The sequence below is a fragment of the Malaclemys terrapin genome, chromosome 1 (genome assembly GCF_027887155.1).
Source record: "Malaclemys terrapin pileata isolate rMalTer1 chromosome 1, rMalTer1.hap1, whole genome shotgun sequence".
NCBI lineage: Eukaryota > Metazoa > Chordata > Testudines > Emydidae > Malaclemys > Malaclemys terrapin.
In genome coordinates, this window is record NC_071505.1 from 244,980,863 (window position 1) to 244,995,686 (window position 14,824).

Below are 14,824 nucleotides of genomic sequence, written 5' to 3' on the forward strand. Positions count from 1 at the left end.
TCCCCATCATTTTGTGCCCCAATTATGGATTTGAGCTATGCATACACTGGAAGAGCCATGAAAGGAAGGGAAACCATAAAGATGAGCTGTTCCTCCCCAATTCTAGCTCCCCTTCAAACCTGCAGGCATCCTATTCTACATTTCTTCTGTGGCTTTTCCAGCAAAGCACAATTTTGGGGTACGGGTCAAGGATATGATATCTACAGTTGATTCCTTATGACTGTAGTGGACTCGCAGTTGTGCCTCCCCCTCTGGGTCGGAGGGAGGCCACACCGCCTCACTACGTCACTGGGCTCATGGCCTAGTATCAGGGGGAATCAGCAAATTAATGGTTAGTGTCCCAAACCTTTTAGCAGGTGGAGCAAATAAGCAGTCGACAGGCTCTAGCACTTAGGCAAGGGTGAGCTGGCATGCATCTATCGTCCTAGCTCTGGTGGGCGACAGACAAATGCAGGCTTCGTGGCCTATGGTGAGGAGGCTGTCACTCCAGAGGTGGAATGGCAGGGGTAGGGGGATGCAGGTCCACCCGATTCCACTGCCTCCCAGCCCAGGTCCCTAACAGTGGTGGGGTGTCCCACCATTGGGTCAATGGGGATCCTCCCGCAATATACTAACCGGCTGTTAAGCCACCACACCAGCAAACTGAAGTCTGGTTTCCCTGGACTACTTCCTACCAGAGTTCCAGATCAGGCTCCATGGTCTCAGGATACTCTGTTTCGTCAGGGTACTCAGCCGCCGGCAATCCCACCAGCTCCTCCCTGGGTCCGGGGCACCACCTGGCTCAACGTCAGAGACGGCAGGCTGTAGCGAGCAAGACACACCTGTCTCCTTCCCTGGCTCCGCTCCAACTGAGGTAGGGGCTCCTTCTGCCCCACCTCTCAACTTTCGGTGGGAGGGCTGAGTCCACCCTGACTCCAGCCATCCAGGCAGAGAGAGTGATTCCTCCCACTCTGGCTCGGAGGGAAGCTTCACCCCCTCACTACAAAAACCACTGATCTATCTGGGGCCTTACCCATACCCCTTGAAATTATGTCCACTCTTGTTTGATAAAACCAAGTAGAAGGAGTACCTGAGGACACAGGCAGCTAAAATATGGGCTCAAATTACCTGCTTTTGCAACATTGATTTGTGCTTGTTTCAGACCAAAAGAGAAGGATTCAAAGATAGAGGAGTAGTGTGGTCACAACTGTGGGGAAAATGATGGTATTAGCCTCAGAATTTTGAATAGACATTAAGAAGAGTTACAGGGATGAACAGAACAAGATGTTACCAAGTGAGACCAATGTTAAACATCCCTTAAGAAGGAAACAGCGAAGTATGGGGAATAAGGGAAGAAGTGAGAAGTAGTGAGACAGGATTAGGGAAGGGCAGAGATAACCATGATTGACAATCTATGGCCTTTTCTATCCTTGCATTTTCCATGAAATGACTGCCAATTAACACATGCTAACTAATAGAGACACCTCACAAATATTAGCTCCAGTTGTTGTCAATCAAATAAGAGGTGTTGCTGCACAACTGAAAATTCAAGGCTAGACTAGGTCCTACAGGTCTAAGTGATTCCTAATCAGAGTTCTATCAAATCGGTTGCTAGGAAATCACACTGTTTCCTGTTGGATAATCTCTCTTCATCAGGTGACAGAAGCACACCTTTTTCATTAATGCTGAAATTATCACACACACACACCCCATTACCATTGTGATGTTATCTAGGAAGCACATGCAATGGACAAGGAACCACATGTGACAGATGCTAGCCATGTCACAATGTACTACTGGAAAATTCCCATATATTACAGTGACAAGGACAGTATAGGAACCTGAATAAAATAGGCCACGTTGATCTCAGCAAGATAAATAAAAAAAAAACCATTCAGGACTTTGCAGATAATGGTGCATCCATTATATGCCAAAAAATGATTTAGTTTTTTCTAAAGAGTTTGCTTTCACCAATAGCGAGGATTAGCATGTTGCTAGCTCATCCAGATCAGTCAGTTTCATAAAACCCACACCACCATTTTTCCCCAAATACTAGCCAATTGCTTGAACATTTGGCCAAACAAATTGTTATTTTTTAAATCTCAAAGAATCAGTTCATCTTCAAGGCATTAAAGACCAATTTATAATGAGAGTCTTTTATGCTGCCAGTGTTGTTGCATTACTTTGACTTTGATCTGATAATCTGGTAATTTTATGTCAGGAACATGATAGGATGGTGAAGGAATGTTCTGAGAATGATTACTAAAGTCTGCCTTTATGAAATGAGTATTGATTTTGTGGATTTGTTATCCACCAGTAAACAAATCCATTAAATCATTTTTACCTTATGAGCTCCAGGTGAGTATTAAAAATAAATCTAAATTAAATCATCAGGACATTACACTCTTTTACGACCATGTAAAATGCATTTTATTTTCCTAAAGGGTTCTTTACACTCAATAGTAAACAACATTCTACACAGATATTCAAGCAGAAACTCAAGGGAAAAGGAAGATTATGGGTGAGATTTTGAGACGAGAAGTGGCTCTGTTATAAACAGAAGAAATTACAGAATTCCAAATAAATGGGGCAGACCAAATGAATTGCTGATTCAGGCCCTCTCTGGAGCTACAAGAAGTCATTGGTAGGAATGTCTTGAGTTTGTTGCAAGCCTACAGTGCCTTACACACAACTCTGACATTTTACAAGCATTTGGTTGTATCAATAGGTCATAATACTTGAGATGAAGAATTTAGTTTCAGGTCCATTTTAGCCAGTGGCAGCTATCTATAATTTCTTCTCCCCAGTGAGTTGGTACAAGAGCTGCAGATGCTCCCTGGCTCAATCCAGTAGCACAAAGTTTCATATTTGTCAATGATTCAAAGCCATCTGCTCCTATCAATAGTGCTCGGCACCATGGTACACATGCTTCAGAATGCACCAGAGCAGCTATAGATGTAAAGTGTGCTGCCCTGATGCAGCAAAATATGTGTGTGTGTGTGTGCGTGCGTGCGCGCACATGCACGGTAAATTATTTTAGGGAGAAGGAAGACTGACAGCCAAGCTTTCAGGCAACATTTTCTCACTTATGGACAAATTCAGTCTAGTTACACTATTGATTTCAAGTGATTAACTACATTTAGCTAATAGCATAGTCACACTCTATTGGTGGTGAGGCCAGGAGATGGGACACACAAGGTGCCAAGTCTACAAGCACAAGCAAGGGGGAAGATACAAAATGAGGCATTACTAGCCTAGTGAAAACCCATGGATAGTTTGGAAAGCCAGGTAGGCAACATATGGACTACGTTCCGTGATGGATAGGTAGCTAGTTAAGGTGAAGGAGGATGAGTCTGACATATACTCCCACATCTTAGAGTAAAAAAATAGTCAGTGTGCAGCATTTTGTATTTCCTGACGTGTGATAGAGCCAAGATTTTCAGAAAGATGAGCCTAAAGCTAAGCTCCAAAATCATTATTTCTCCTCTCAAGTGGCCTAGCAGATCACATTGATTTGCATGGGAGGTAGTGGGTGCTCCGCACTTATGAAAATCAGGTGACCTACTTGGGAGGGCTAAATATGGGTCTAAGAGCCTACGTTTACGCTTTTACTTTTTCGGTCTTGGCCTAAAGATTTCGAAGCACAGAAGAGAAAGAGCATTACCCTAGTGTGACCGAGTGCACCTGTAACAGAGCGCACCTGGCCCTCCTGGCTCCCACCTCTGCTAGGCTCCGATAAAATCACTCAGAGACTCTCGGGTTCTGAAACCATTTTTATTTACAAGTTTGTGCTCCCACCACCTTCTCACTATACAGCATGCACAGCTCTGGGTTCCTTGTGTCTCAACCCAGGAGGGCAGGGCTTTCTCCCTGCCTGCACTCCCTCGCTCTCCTCCGTCCCTCCACCCCTTGCTGCCTTCTTCACAGCCTCTTATATAGCCCTGGGCTAATTGGGCTGGCAGCTGGCTCTCATTTGCCAATTAGGGCAGGTTCTTTCCAGCCAGCTCCACTTCATTCACTTAAATGGAGCTGGCATGGCAGGGGGCTGATTCTGCAGTCCTCCTGCTCAGCACCCTGTCACACACACACACACACACCCCTTCTCCAACCGCCAGGTTCGTCCGTCCGCATCCTCTTCTCCCCCTGGTGGGTGGGGTCCTCCAAGGGAGCCCTCCGCTATCTTTCCCATGACCCACCAGGTCCTCCTTGAAGGGTTCTGCCATCCCGCATCCAGAGAAGCCACATTGTGTAGGGGTTGCGCGGCCCCATAGCTCTGCTGCCACCCAGAGGTCCTCACACCACCAGGTGTGTCCCCCTTCCCTTTTTGACTTTGCCCCCACCAGGTGTTCGGGGTCAATCGCAGTGCTCCCCTGGACACCTGGGACCTCACATTGCCCAGGCCCATCAAATGGGTCCTGAACTTGGTCTTCCGGGGGTCCCCATGCAGGGAGTTCTGTTGGGCTTTACCCCCTCCTGCCTTTGTTCCTCCTGTCCTTCCCGGCTCGGGCTCTGTTGTCTAGAGTTATTGACCTCCGGGACCCTCTCCTCCTCCCTCGGGGGGTATCCCCTCTTTTCCATCATGGGTTTCCTCCCCCCACCTCCCTTCCCTCTTGGGGAGGGGTCCCAGTCATTTTCCACCACCATGGGGTATGGCAGGCCCCCTACTACCCATACCCGCAGCCAGCGGTACCAGCCCCGGACCTCCAGGGGCAGCTGGGCAATTGGGCACTGCCTCTTATCTCCCTGGATGCACTCCACACTCAGTTTGGCTCCGGGAATCACCCACTTGGGCTTTACTAGCCCCCTTCTTATGAGAGAGCAGACTGAGGCTGTGTCCACTAGACCCCACTGGGGTCTCCTCCCCACCATCAGGGGAATGATGGACACCCGCCTCCCTTTCCCTGGCCCTCTCGTGTTGGTCCACCCACAGAACTGGGCGAAATTGCATTCCATGTCCAGGCAGTCCCCCTTTTTATGGCCAGGTCACCCTCACTGACAGCAGACAATTGTCTTGATCCCTGTGGGAGCTCCCCAGCTGGTCTCCCATTTCTTCTTGGGACCATTCCCGGTCGGGGGTTCCATGATTCTTCTCCTGATGTCCTCCTCTTTATAGGGGCATCCCTTCTTCCTCGGGAAGTCTACCTCCACGTACTCCTCTGTTAATTTCACTGCTGCCTCTACCATACTTGGTTGGTGCCTTCGCACCCAAACCCTTATGTTCTTGGTTAAGGCCATGTAAAAACTGCTTTAAGACAGCCATGTCCATAATCTCCCCCACTGTCTGGGCATCAGGCCTCTGCCATCGGGTGGCCCAGTCCATTCATTTCTGGGCAAACATTCGGGGCCTCAAACCCCCTGTCCACTTTGCTGCCCAGAACCACTGGCGGTATTTTTTGGCTGATAGCCCCACCCGATCTAGGACAACCATCTTCACTGCATCATAGCTTCTGGCCTGCTTCTCGCTTAGGGCCATGTAGATTGCTTGGACTTCACCGGCCAGGTAGGGAGTGAGCCACAGGGCTCAAGTTGCCCTGTCCCAACCTGCTCCCATGGCTACCCACTCAAATGTGCCCAGGAAGGCATTGGGATTGTCCGCAGGCCCCATTTTACAAAGTCCGAGGCCTGGCCCCGAATACTCTCCCCCACCATGGGACTCACCATTCTCTGGAGGAGCTGCTGCTGTACACTGTCCGGCTCTTTTATAAAGTCCTGCAGGCTCCTCTGCTGGTGGACCTGCTGAAAAGTTTGGATGGCCTTTTGCACCTCTTCCTGCTGTTTCACCAGCCATTGCAGGGTCTCCTCCATCTCTGGGCTCCCAAGCTCTTGTTCTGGCAGAGGATCCTGGACAAGCCCCTCTGTGTAGCAGAGCAGAACTGACCCTCCTGGCTCCTGCCTCAGCTACGCTCAGATAAAGTCACTCATAGACCCTCGGGTTCTGAAACCACTGGTGCTTTTATTTACAAGTTTGTGCTCCCACCACCTTCTCACCATACAGCGTGCACAGCTCTGGGTTCCTTGTGTCTCAACCCAGGAGGGCAGGGCTTTCTCCCTGCCTGCACTCCCTCACTCTCGTCCCACTCCATCACTCTCGTCCATCCCACACCTCCGCTTCCTTCTTCCCAGCCTCTTTTATAGCCTTGGGCTAAATGAGCTGGCAGCTGGCTCTCATTCCCCAATTAGGGCAGGTTCTTTCCAGCCAGCTCCACTTTATTCACTTAAATGGAGCTGGCATGGCAGGGGGCTGATTCTGCAGTCCTCCTGCTCAGCACCCTGTCACAGCACCCCTGTATTCACACCATTGTAATAATCTTTATGCCTTGTGAGGTATCATTTGTAAACTAGTAACTCACCGATCAATAATATCATGTGAAATGCATGTAGCAACATTATATGTAAAGTTATGAACATACACTGAAATTATGACTGAAGTGTGTTTACCAGACAAGTCTGGGGCGTGGGTAAACCAGTTTCTCAAAGACAAAGGACAAGCTGATGCCTCTAGTCAGATGTCATCAAAGTTAACTGGCAACCCCCTGTCAAGTGGCCATTTTTTGGCAATGGAGCAGGGCAGGAACAGATCGATCTTCATTCTAACGAACAACAACATGGAACTTCATATCCCCATCCTCACAGCAGGAAGGAACTTTATTTAAAGGTAACCCTCAGGCAAATGCATTTCAAATGGTGACTGGACTATAAAAACGAGGGGCAAAAATACCCCAGGATCTCTTCCCCCCACCCCTAACCTTTCACCTCAGAAAACAAGGAACAAGCCTTTTGGCATTGAGATAAATCCTGACATGAAAATTTGGTTAGCAGTGCTGCTGGGAACACTTGGTAAGGATTTTACCTTGAACCAAATCTAGTTTGTTAAATTTTAGTTACTGGAAAGCCTTTTATTGTTATTTCTCTTGTAAGCATTTCTGACTTTAATACCTTATACTTTTACTAGCTTAAAATCTCTCTTTTTGTAGTTAAACAAACTTTCTTTTATTTTTTAATCAAAACTAATGCAGTGTTGTGTTGAAAATGAACTGTTTGGTAACTCCAACTGAAAGTAGCATACGGTTGTAAATTGATCCCTTACAGGGGCAACAGACTTCTAATAGCTGAACTGCCCAGGAGAGGAGTGGACATTGCAGAACACACATTTTGGGGGGGAAATTTGAGACTGGGAGTGTGTTAGGGTCACCCTGCAGGTAGTAACCAAGGCTGCTGGAAGCCAGAATGTGGCTGGAGTGTTGCTGACAGGATTCTGGGATCAGAGTTGCTGGACCAGTGCTGCAGCTATCCACAAACACTCAAGGTGTGACCTACATGCTGTTTGGCAGCCCAGGTGGGGAGCTACAACAGCAAAGCACTGTGAGGCACCCAAGATTTGCAGGGCAGATGGTGACACAACCCCTCACTGGTCTGGATTGCTCTCCAGAACATGACAACTAGTCCAGCTACAAAGTGATTAAGGCATGACTAAGGATGTTAGCAGAGGCAGAATAAATGTAAGGACAATTCTGGCTTTGTTACAGAAGTGACAATCAGCAGATTTACAGACAAGGGAGGTTTGAGGGGAAAAAGTTTGGGGTCAAGGATGACTGAGATTTCTGACCTTGGCAGAGATGATGTGTGAATTAAGAATAGTAACGAGTCAGAGACCCAAGACAAATGACTTTTTTTAAGAAGGATTTCAGTCATTGAAGTAGGTATTTAAACAATCTCTTTTCAACAGCCTTGTCAAGGATGAAGAGGAATCTCACACAAAAGTAATACATTCAGAAAAGTGAAAATGGCTCACGAAGGAAGGAAAATATGCAGAAGTAATGCACCTTGAACTGTTGAGAAGAGCTTGGCATGTTACTAAAGATTTCGTTATCTACGATAAGTAGGAAGTCAGGGTTAGAAAATGTAAGTTGTGAGCATGAACAAAAAAAGTGGTATGAATATTGCACTATGCAAGTGGGCAACTTACTGGGATTTCATGTAGTCCATATTTATCACAATACAGATACATTTTTAAAAAGCAGAGGAAAAAGCTGCATCTACTTGCTTCAAGCTTCAAAGAAAATGAAAAGATGGATCAATTGGAAGCTTCTTTTCTTTTGTTACGAGTGTGGGTCAGTTAGTTATTATTAAAAGTCACTTAAGAATATTGGCAAGAAGGAGAAAGAACAGATTCCTAAAGGAAGTAGGTTGAAAGAGGAGAATGAGGGGGCGAGGTTTGGGAGATAAGAGACAGACCGTTCCAGGCGCAGAGGTCAACACGGGAGCAGGTTTTTTAAAAAGCAAACTGAATAAAACAGAAACTCCATCATGTGGGATAGTATTGACACCTACATGGGTCATCAGCAGGGTTGGAACATTTAGATCCACAGCACAGACCTCAGCCTCTTGTGCAAAAAGAGTAACTGAAAGCAATAGTAAATTGTAATTCTCTGTGGACCAGCACTAGAGAGATATAAAACACTTTGACGCAGGGTTTCACACATATTTGCTGACATCAGAGGAATGGTGAAACTCAGGAATCTGGTGAGAACATGTTTTAGTAGCTAAAGACCCCTCAGACCCTTCAAGCCTCTTTCTATCCCAGTCCTGTCTCTTCCTCCAGTCTTCTCTGGCTCCTCATCCCAGTTCCAATCTTCTTGCCCAACTAGTCCCAGTCCACTCTGGCTCCACATCTGATTCCTAGTCTTTCTCTCAGCCCAGTTCCCAGTTCCAGTCTCCACCCCTGGAATCCTCATTCTAGTCTCCCCACTAGGCCCAGTCAGTCTCAGTCTCAGCCTCTGAGTTCCTCATCCAGTCTCAATCTCCCCTTATTCCTGCTCCCAATCCTCTCCCAACTTAAGGTTCCTTGTCCCAGTCTCCTTTCCCATCCAGTCCCAGGTTTTGCCCCCCGGGCCAACTTCCCTTCCCAGTCACTCCTACCTGCACAGGCTTCTTGTCTTCATTTCCCAGTAATTCTCTTTGTCAGCATCAGATTGTTTTAGGTTACACTGTGGACTTCTCTGGCACTTTCTGAGAATCTCACAGCACTTTAAAACATTCACAAATGTAAGACTCACTACTCACCTGGAAAGTAGGTATTATTTCTATTTTACAAATGCACAAATTGAGGAAAATAAAGATTATGTGATTATTCAGGGATGTCTAAATAATAGTGTTAATGGCTGAAACACTATTAATCATTCAATGGATGGACCAATACTAATCTAATCTGGGTTTAGTAGCTCCTGATCCTCCTCAGGACCCCCACGGAGGAAAAAGAAATAACCCAATTTCAGAATTTTCAAGAAACATTGGCTCATTGACTGAGATTCAAAGACAAATGCTAGGACTGGGAGCCAGTCCAGGTAATCCCTAGGGAAACTAAAACCATTGCAGGCTCTCTGAAGTACAGTTTATTTCCCTTCTTCAAAAGGGTGCTGTGAGAATCAATCTTTCTGAGTACTTTTCATCCCCCAAACAAGTGCACAGTGCTACACAGTGTTAATAATTATCAGCTGGTCACTGAACATCTGGTTCACAAATGGCATTTTTGAACAACTCTAATGTGTGGATAATGCCTAATAAAACATTTTTAAAAGGTGACAAGCCCCTCATATTCACCTAGCTCTTGGTCAATTGTCAACATGTGTTATCCAATGTTTTAAACCCCAAGTGCACCTAGTCAAAAACACATATGGGGGGGGGGGAGGGGAGAAGAGACATTCAACAATAAATATTTGCAAACCAAAGAAAACAGTTGGGGTTTTACTGCTCCCAAAGAACCTTTCTTCTCTGTATCATAAAAAATCTGGAAGGAAGAATAGCTTAGTAGTCAAGACCCAAGACTTGGATTCAGTAGCTTTGCCAAAGGCTTCCTGTATGACCTTGCACAAGACACTTACTCTCTCTCTCTCAGAGAAATTCCGCATCTGTAATTCAGGGATAATAATATTTCCCTATATCAGGAGGATAAATTCATTAATGTTTGCAAAATGCTTTGTGAAGCTTGAATAAAAGTCACTTTATAATGTGCCAAGTATCATTACTATGCCACACTGTTCTGCTGCTCACACATTAAAAATCATGTATTGAATTGAAAGACCAGATTAAAATGAATTTAAGGTAGCCAGAATGTAAGATTTATAAAAGGCAAAAGAAGGTACTCAGTAAAGATAATGACAATGTGTCTAGATAGTTTACTCCTGAGGGAATTCTGCATCAAAAATTAAATTCTATGCCAAAAAATTAAAAATTCTGAGCACAACATTTTAAAATTCTGCAAATTTTATTGGTCAAATAAATGTGGAGGCTCCAGCATAGCAGTGAGGAGCACAGGCCACTGGCTGAATGGAGGCGAAAGATCATCAGATCCTGACACAGCACAAGGTCTGGGCCTGCCCCAGAAACACCCCGGGGGGCCCTGCCCCTCCATGCCAGGTGCACCAGATGTGGGCAGACAGGCTCAGCCTGGCAGGATCCAAGTGTTGAGGGGCTTACTGTGGTGGTATACAGGTGTGAGGCAATCTGGGTGTGGGCAGCTCAGTGGTGGTGGGATCCAGATGCACAGGGATGCATTGGGGGTTCCAGGGGCAGAGGAAATGGGACTCTGCATGGGGATCCAGGTGATGGTATTTGGGGCTCAGCATGGGAGGGGATGGGTGTGGGGGGATGGAGCTCAGTGGGGTGGTGGTCCAACTGCAAGAGAATGGGGATTGTTGGGGTGGGGGTTCTAGTAGCAGGGAACTAAGCAGGGGATGGTCTGGGTCCTGGGTGGGGGTCCAGATGCAGGTGGGAGGGGCTTCACAGGGGTCTGGATGCAGGGGAGTGGAGTTAGAGGGGTGTAAAGTCCAGGTGCAAAGGAGGGGGGACTCAGCAGGGTGGGAGTCTTGGTGAGAGAGACTCCTTGGGGTGGTCCAAGTGCAGGGGGATGGGGCTCAGTGGGGTGGGAGTTTGTGGGGGGACTCAGCAGAAGGTGGGATGGGTGCAGGGATGGGTGTCTAGATGCAGCAGCAGTGGAGCTTGGTGGAAATGGTGGTCTGGATCTGTGAGGAATGGGGCTGAGCAGGGGAGTCTGGGTGCAAGAGGGCTCCAGATGCAGGGGGTGAGGCTTGATGAGGTGGGGTTTCAGGTGGGGGAGCTTCAGTGGTGGGTTCTGGCTGCATGGGGGTGAGGCTCAGCAGTGGGGACAGGGTATGGTGGATGCAGATGCATGGAATTTGGGCAGAGGAACAGCTTCCCATACAGTGACCCCCTCCACCCATGACTGAGGAGCGATGAGGGCAGGAAGGGGGGGGGGGCAGAGCTTCCTGCAGTTGGTGGAGGTTTCTGACCCAGCCCAGACCGCTCCTTGCAGGGGAAGAGCAAGTCCTGTCCTCCCTCGCTCCCAGCCCAGCCGGGACTAGCAGCTGAGCCAAGTGCAGTGTAGGAGCCACCAGCCAGGGCATCCCCAGTCCCATCCCCCTACACCCAGTGAATTACCTGTCTGCCAGCTGCTCCGGGTGCCTGAAGCAATGTGCCCATGCTGCTGGGGAGGGGCATGAGATCTGTCTTGTGGCTTCTCTTTGCTTCCCCATCAGTCATTTTTCTGCAGGGAAGCAAAGAAATCTGCAGAGGACATGAATTCTGTGCACACATAGTGGCGCAAAATTTAGTTGTAGCATTTAGCCCTGGGTCTCATGGATATTGCTTATCTTAACATGTAGATGCAAGAAATCTTATGAACTAACTGCAGATATCAAGTTTTTCTATACCAGAAAGTAAAGAAACTTTTATATTCAAATAAGCAAAGAGGTATCATGGTGCAATGTATGTATATCACATAAAGAAATATGTTAAAAGAATATTAAGGTTACAAAGTCAAGCACTCATCTGGAAACGTCAGAGGGTTTCATTCTGGCCCCAGGTGCACATGCATTTTGATATGGATTGACATTTCCAAAACTGACTAGTTCAATAGGAGTTGTGTGTCTAAATCTCCTAGGTCAGTTTTGAAAATCTCAATCCCAGTTTTAAATGGTATGACCACATGTTACTTTTCTCACAGAACCCCTCAAAAGCGTTTATAATATAAGCACAAGTTGGAGTCTGAATGATGCAAACTAATGTGTCTAAACTAAAGGCACTGTGGATTTTTTGAATTGATGTTTTTAAGGCTTCTGGTGAGGTTACAGCATAGTTTTTTAGCAATGGACCAAGATGCTATTAAGATGAGAGGAAGTGTGTATATATAGAACACCCAGAAACTGTTCATGGGTTACACAGAAAGGACAGTGATGGTCAATCACACCTCTTCTGGACATTTTTAGATTGGGAAGGTGTGAACCCCTCAGTGCTAACTGGCAAGGGGATTACAATAGCCTGATGTTGGTATGTACATTCTGGTTCACCAAAGTATGTCATAGGAGATGTTAAATGAAAGTGAGGATCATGCTGGTCATCCAAATTGTTGTGAAATGTATGTACAGATACTATGTAAGAAGCTGTGTACGTATGCTTAAAATGTGTTTTAAAGTCTGTATCAAGGTAGAGTTGACAAATAGGCAAATAAAAGTCTGTTGTCTGACAGAAAACCTATCAGCTGGCCTGTAAATTAAGCATAGTAAGCCAACATAATAGCTGTCATCTACATACAAAATCAACAGGGAGATGTGAAATCAACAGGAAAGAAGAGGGGGCTCATAAAAAACAATCCACTGTCCAAGAGATGGACAATGAACTTTGGAGATATAAGCAGAAGGCAAGGAAATACCCCTTTACTCTGCACCTAGGAAGTAATTGGGCAGTGTGATTATATTCATGAAAATTGGACCTCCACCAGGCTCAGCTGAAACACTGCAGAGAACATTAGGGTGAGATAAACGTCTTAGTTTAGACAGAAGAATAGCCTATCAAGTTTAGGCTCTAGAAAGTACTGTATTATGATTTTATTTTATATGTAATTCTTTAGTTTCCATTATCCTTACTCACTATGTCTTGAATCTCAAATCTTCGATAATACTTTATTGTTGTTGTTTTCCACTATAAATATTTCTCAGTTCTGTGGTATTATACAAGGAGCTGATCATGAGTTGAATCATTTAAGCTGGTGTGTACATTATTCCCCAGGGGGCAACAGTATTTCTATGACTGTTCAATGGAGAAGAGGCTGGACACTACTGGGGAATGCTTCAAATTAAGGGTTGGCATAGCCCAGAAGAGAGTGCTTGTGTGGCTAACAAGCTGGTGGTATCAGGGAGCTGACACCCCAGTGAAGCACAAACAAGTCTCCCGCTCATTGGAGGGAGGTGGTAACAAGGTGACTCACAATCCTGGGTACCCAAAGAACTGTCACAGAAATACCAGCGTATTTCCAAGTAGCATCTTCAGGAGCTGTGGGAGATAACACACATCACATCCTCACGCTGGGAATGTCTTTGGCTGTGAACTCTGGGGATATGTATATCCAAGACACAACCTGACCGCTGATGATATTGGACCACTGCCACTAGATCAGCTGGATGCTAAACAACATTTAAGATTTAAGGTTTGGAATTTTAGATATTCCCTCTCCTTTGCATGTCATTTTTGTACCCACTTTGTTCTTCTTCTTCCCTAACCATGGGTGATGGTGTGATGGGCCCCACCCTGACAACCAGAGGGTTAAGGAGAGCCTGTGGATACAGTTGGCCCTGCCCTGCTATACCTGCACCAAACATCAGGTATGGAGAGGGGAGTTAAAAGGACAAGACCTAGCTCACTTCAGGGCTGACCAGCAGAGCCACCCAGAGGGGGAGGGGCCAAAACAGGCAGTTTGCCCTGGGCCCTCCATTTGAGAGGGACCCCAAACCAAATGGCATTGTGACCTGGCACACTGGGTCACAGCACTACTCAGGTTTAGCCTGTCCACCCCTCCATCAGGCCAAACCTGAGTGGCACTGAGACCCCACACACCAGGTCACAATGCCTGGATCAGGAAGCTGGATCCAGCCCCACAAGACAAGGGTGAGTGCAGGGCACACACACACACACACACACACACACCCCAAGCCTCCCCTCAGAGGTAATTTTTGGAAGGGTGGGATTCAGTTTCAGATTTAGCCCCAGGTCCCCAAAACCTCTGTGCGGCCCTGCTGACTAGGAAGGAGAGCAGAGGTCCACTTCTCCTGATGGGAAAGAAGCCTGGTTGCAACACAGAGATTGAGCTAGCTTACCAGGCAAATAAGCACCTGCCAATAGGGACACCAAGATCCTTGAGGATCAACAGAAGCATGGACTGTTTTGAGACAAGTCCTAGCTAGAAGGGCAGGTTCCCACTGAAGGTTCATCAGACAACCCTTTTTGAGTTGTGTTTTTAGTTCCTGATTTGCTTTGGACCTTAACAGCCTAGAAGGGGTAGGACTAAAGGCCAGATGGCCTCACAGAGAGGGTGACAGACCAGCGGAGACCCACAACTGGGTGAATCATGCTCTAATAGGCCACCGGGGAGTGCCACAGAGGCAACCCTGTCACTGGTTTATTTTAAGCCATCCTGAGATAATTTATGAATGCTGCATGTTGGCCTGGTTATTGGGATGTTTACTGTATGAATATATTGGTTTATTTCTAATAGGAGGTTGCCTGGAAAAACAGGCAGGAAGGAAAAATATGGTTCAAGACAGCCACCTCTCCATTAACATTTTTGAGTTGTTAAGGGACAATGCCAGAACTATTCGTTTTCATAATTTTGCCTCAGTCTCCAGTCAACTTATAAAACTGGTTTTGAGCAGGGAAGGAAAGGTCCATGAATGGCAAGGAACAACTGTAGCAGCGTTTAAATAAGCACACACTCTCAAGAGAGGAGCAGTAGATTCATAGATTCAAAGATTCCAGTTGTTCAGGGGAACCAGTC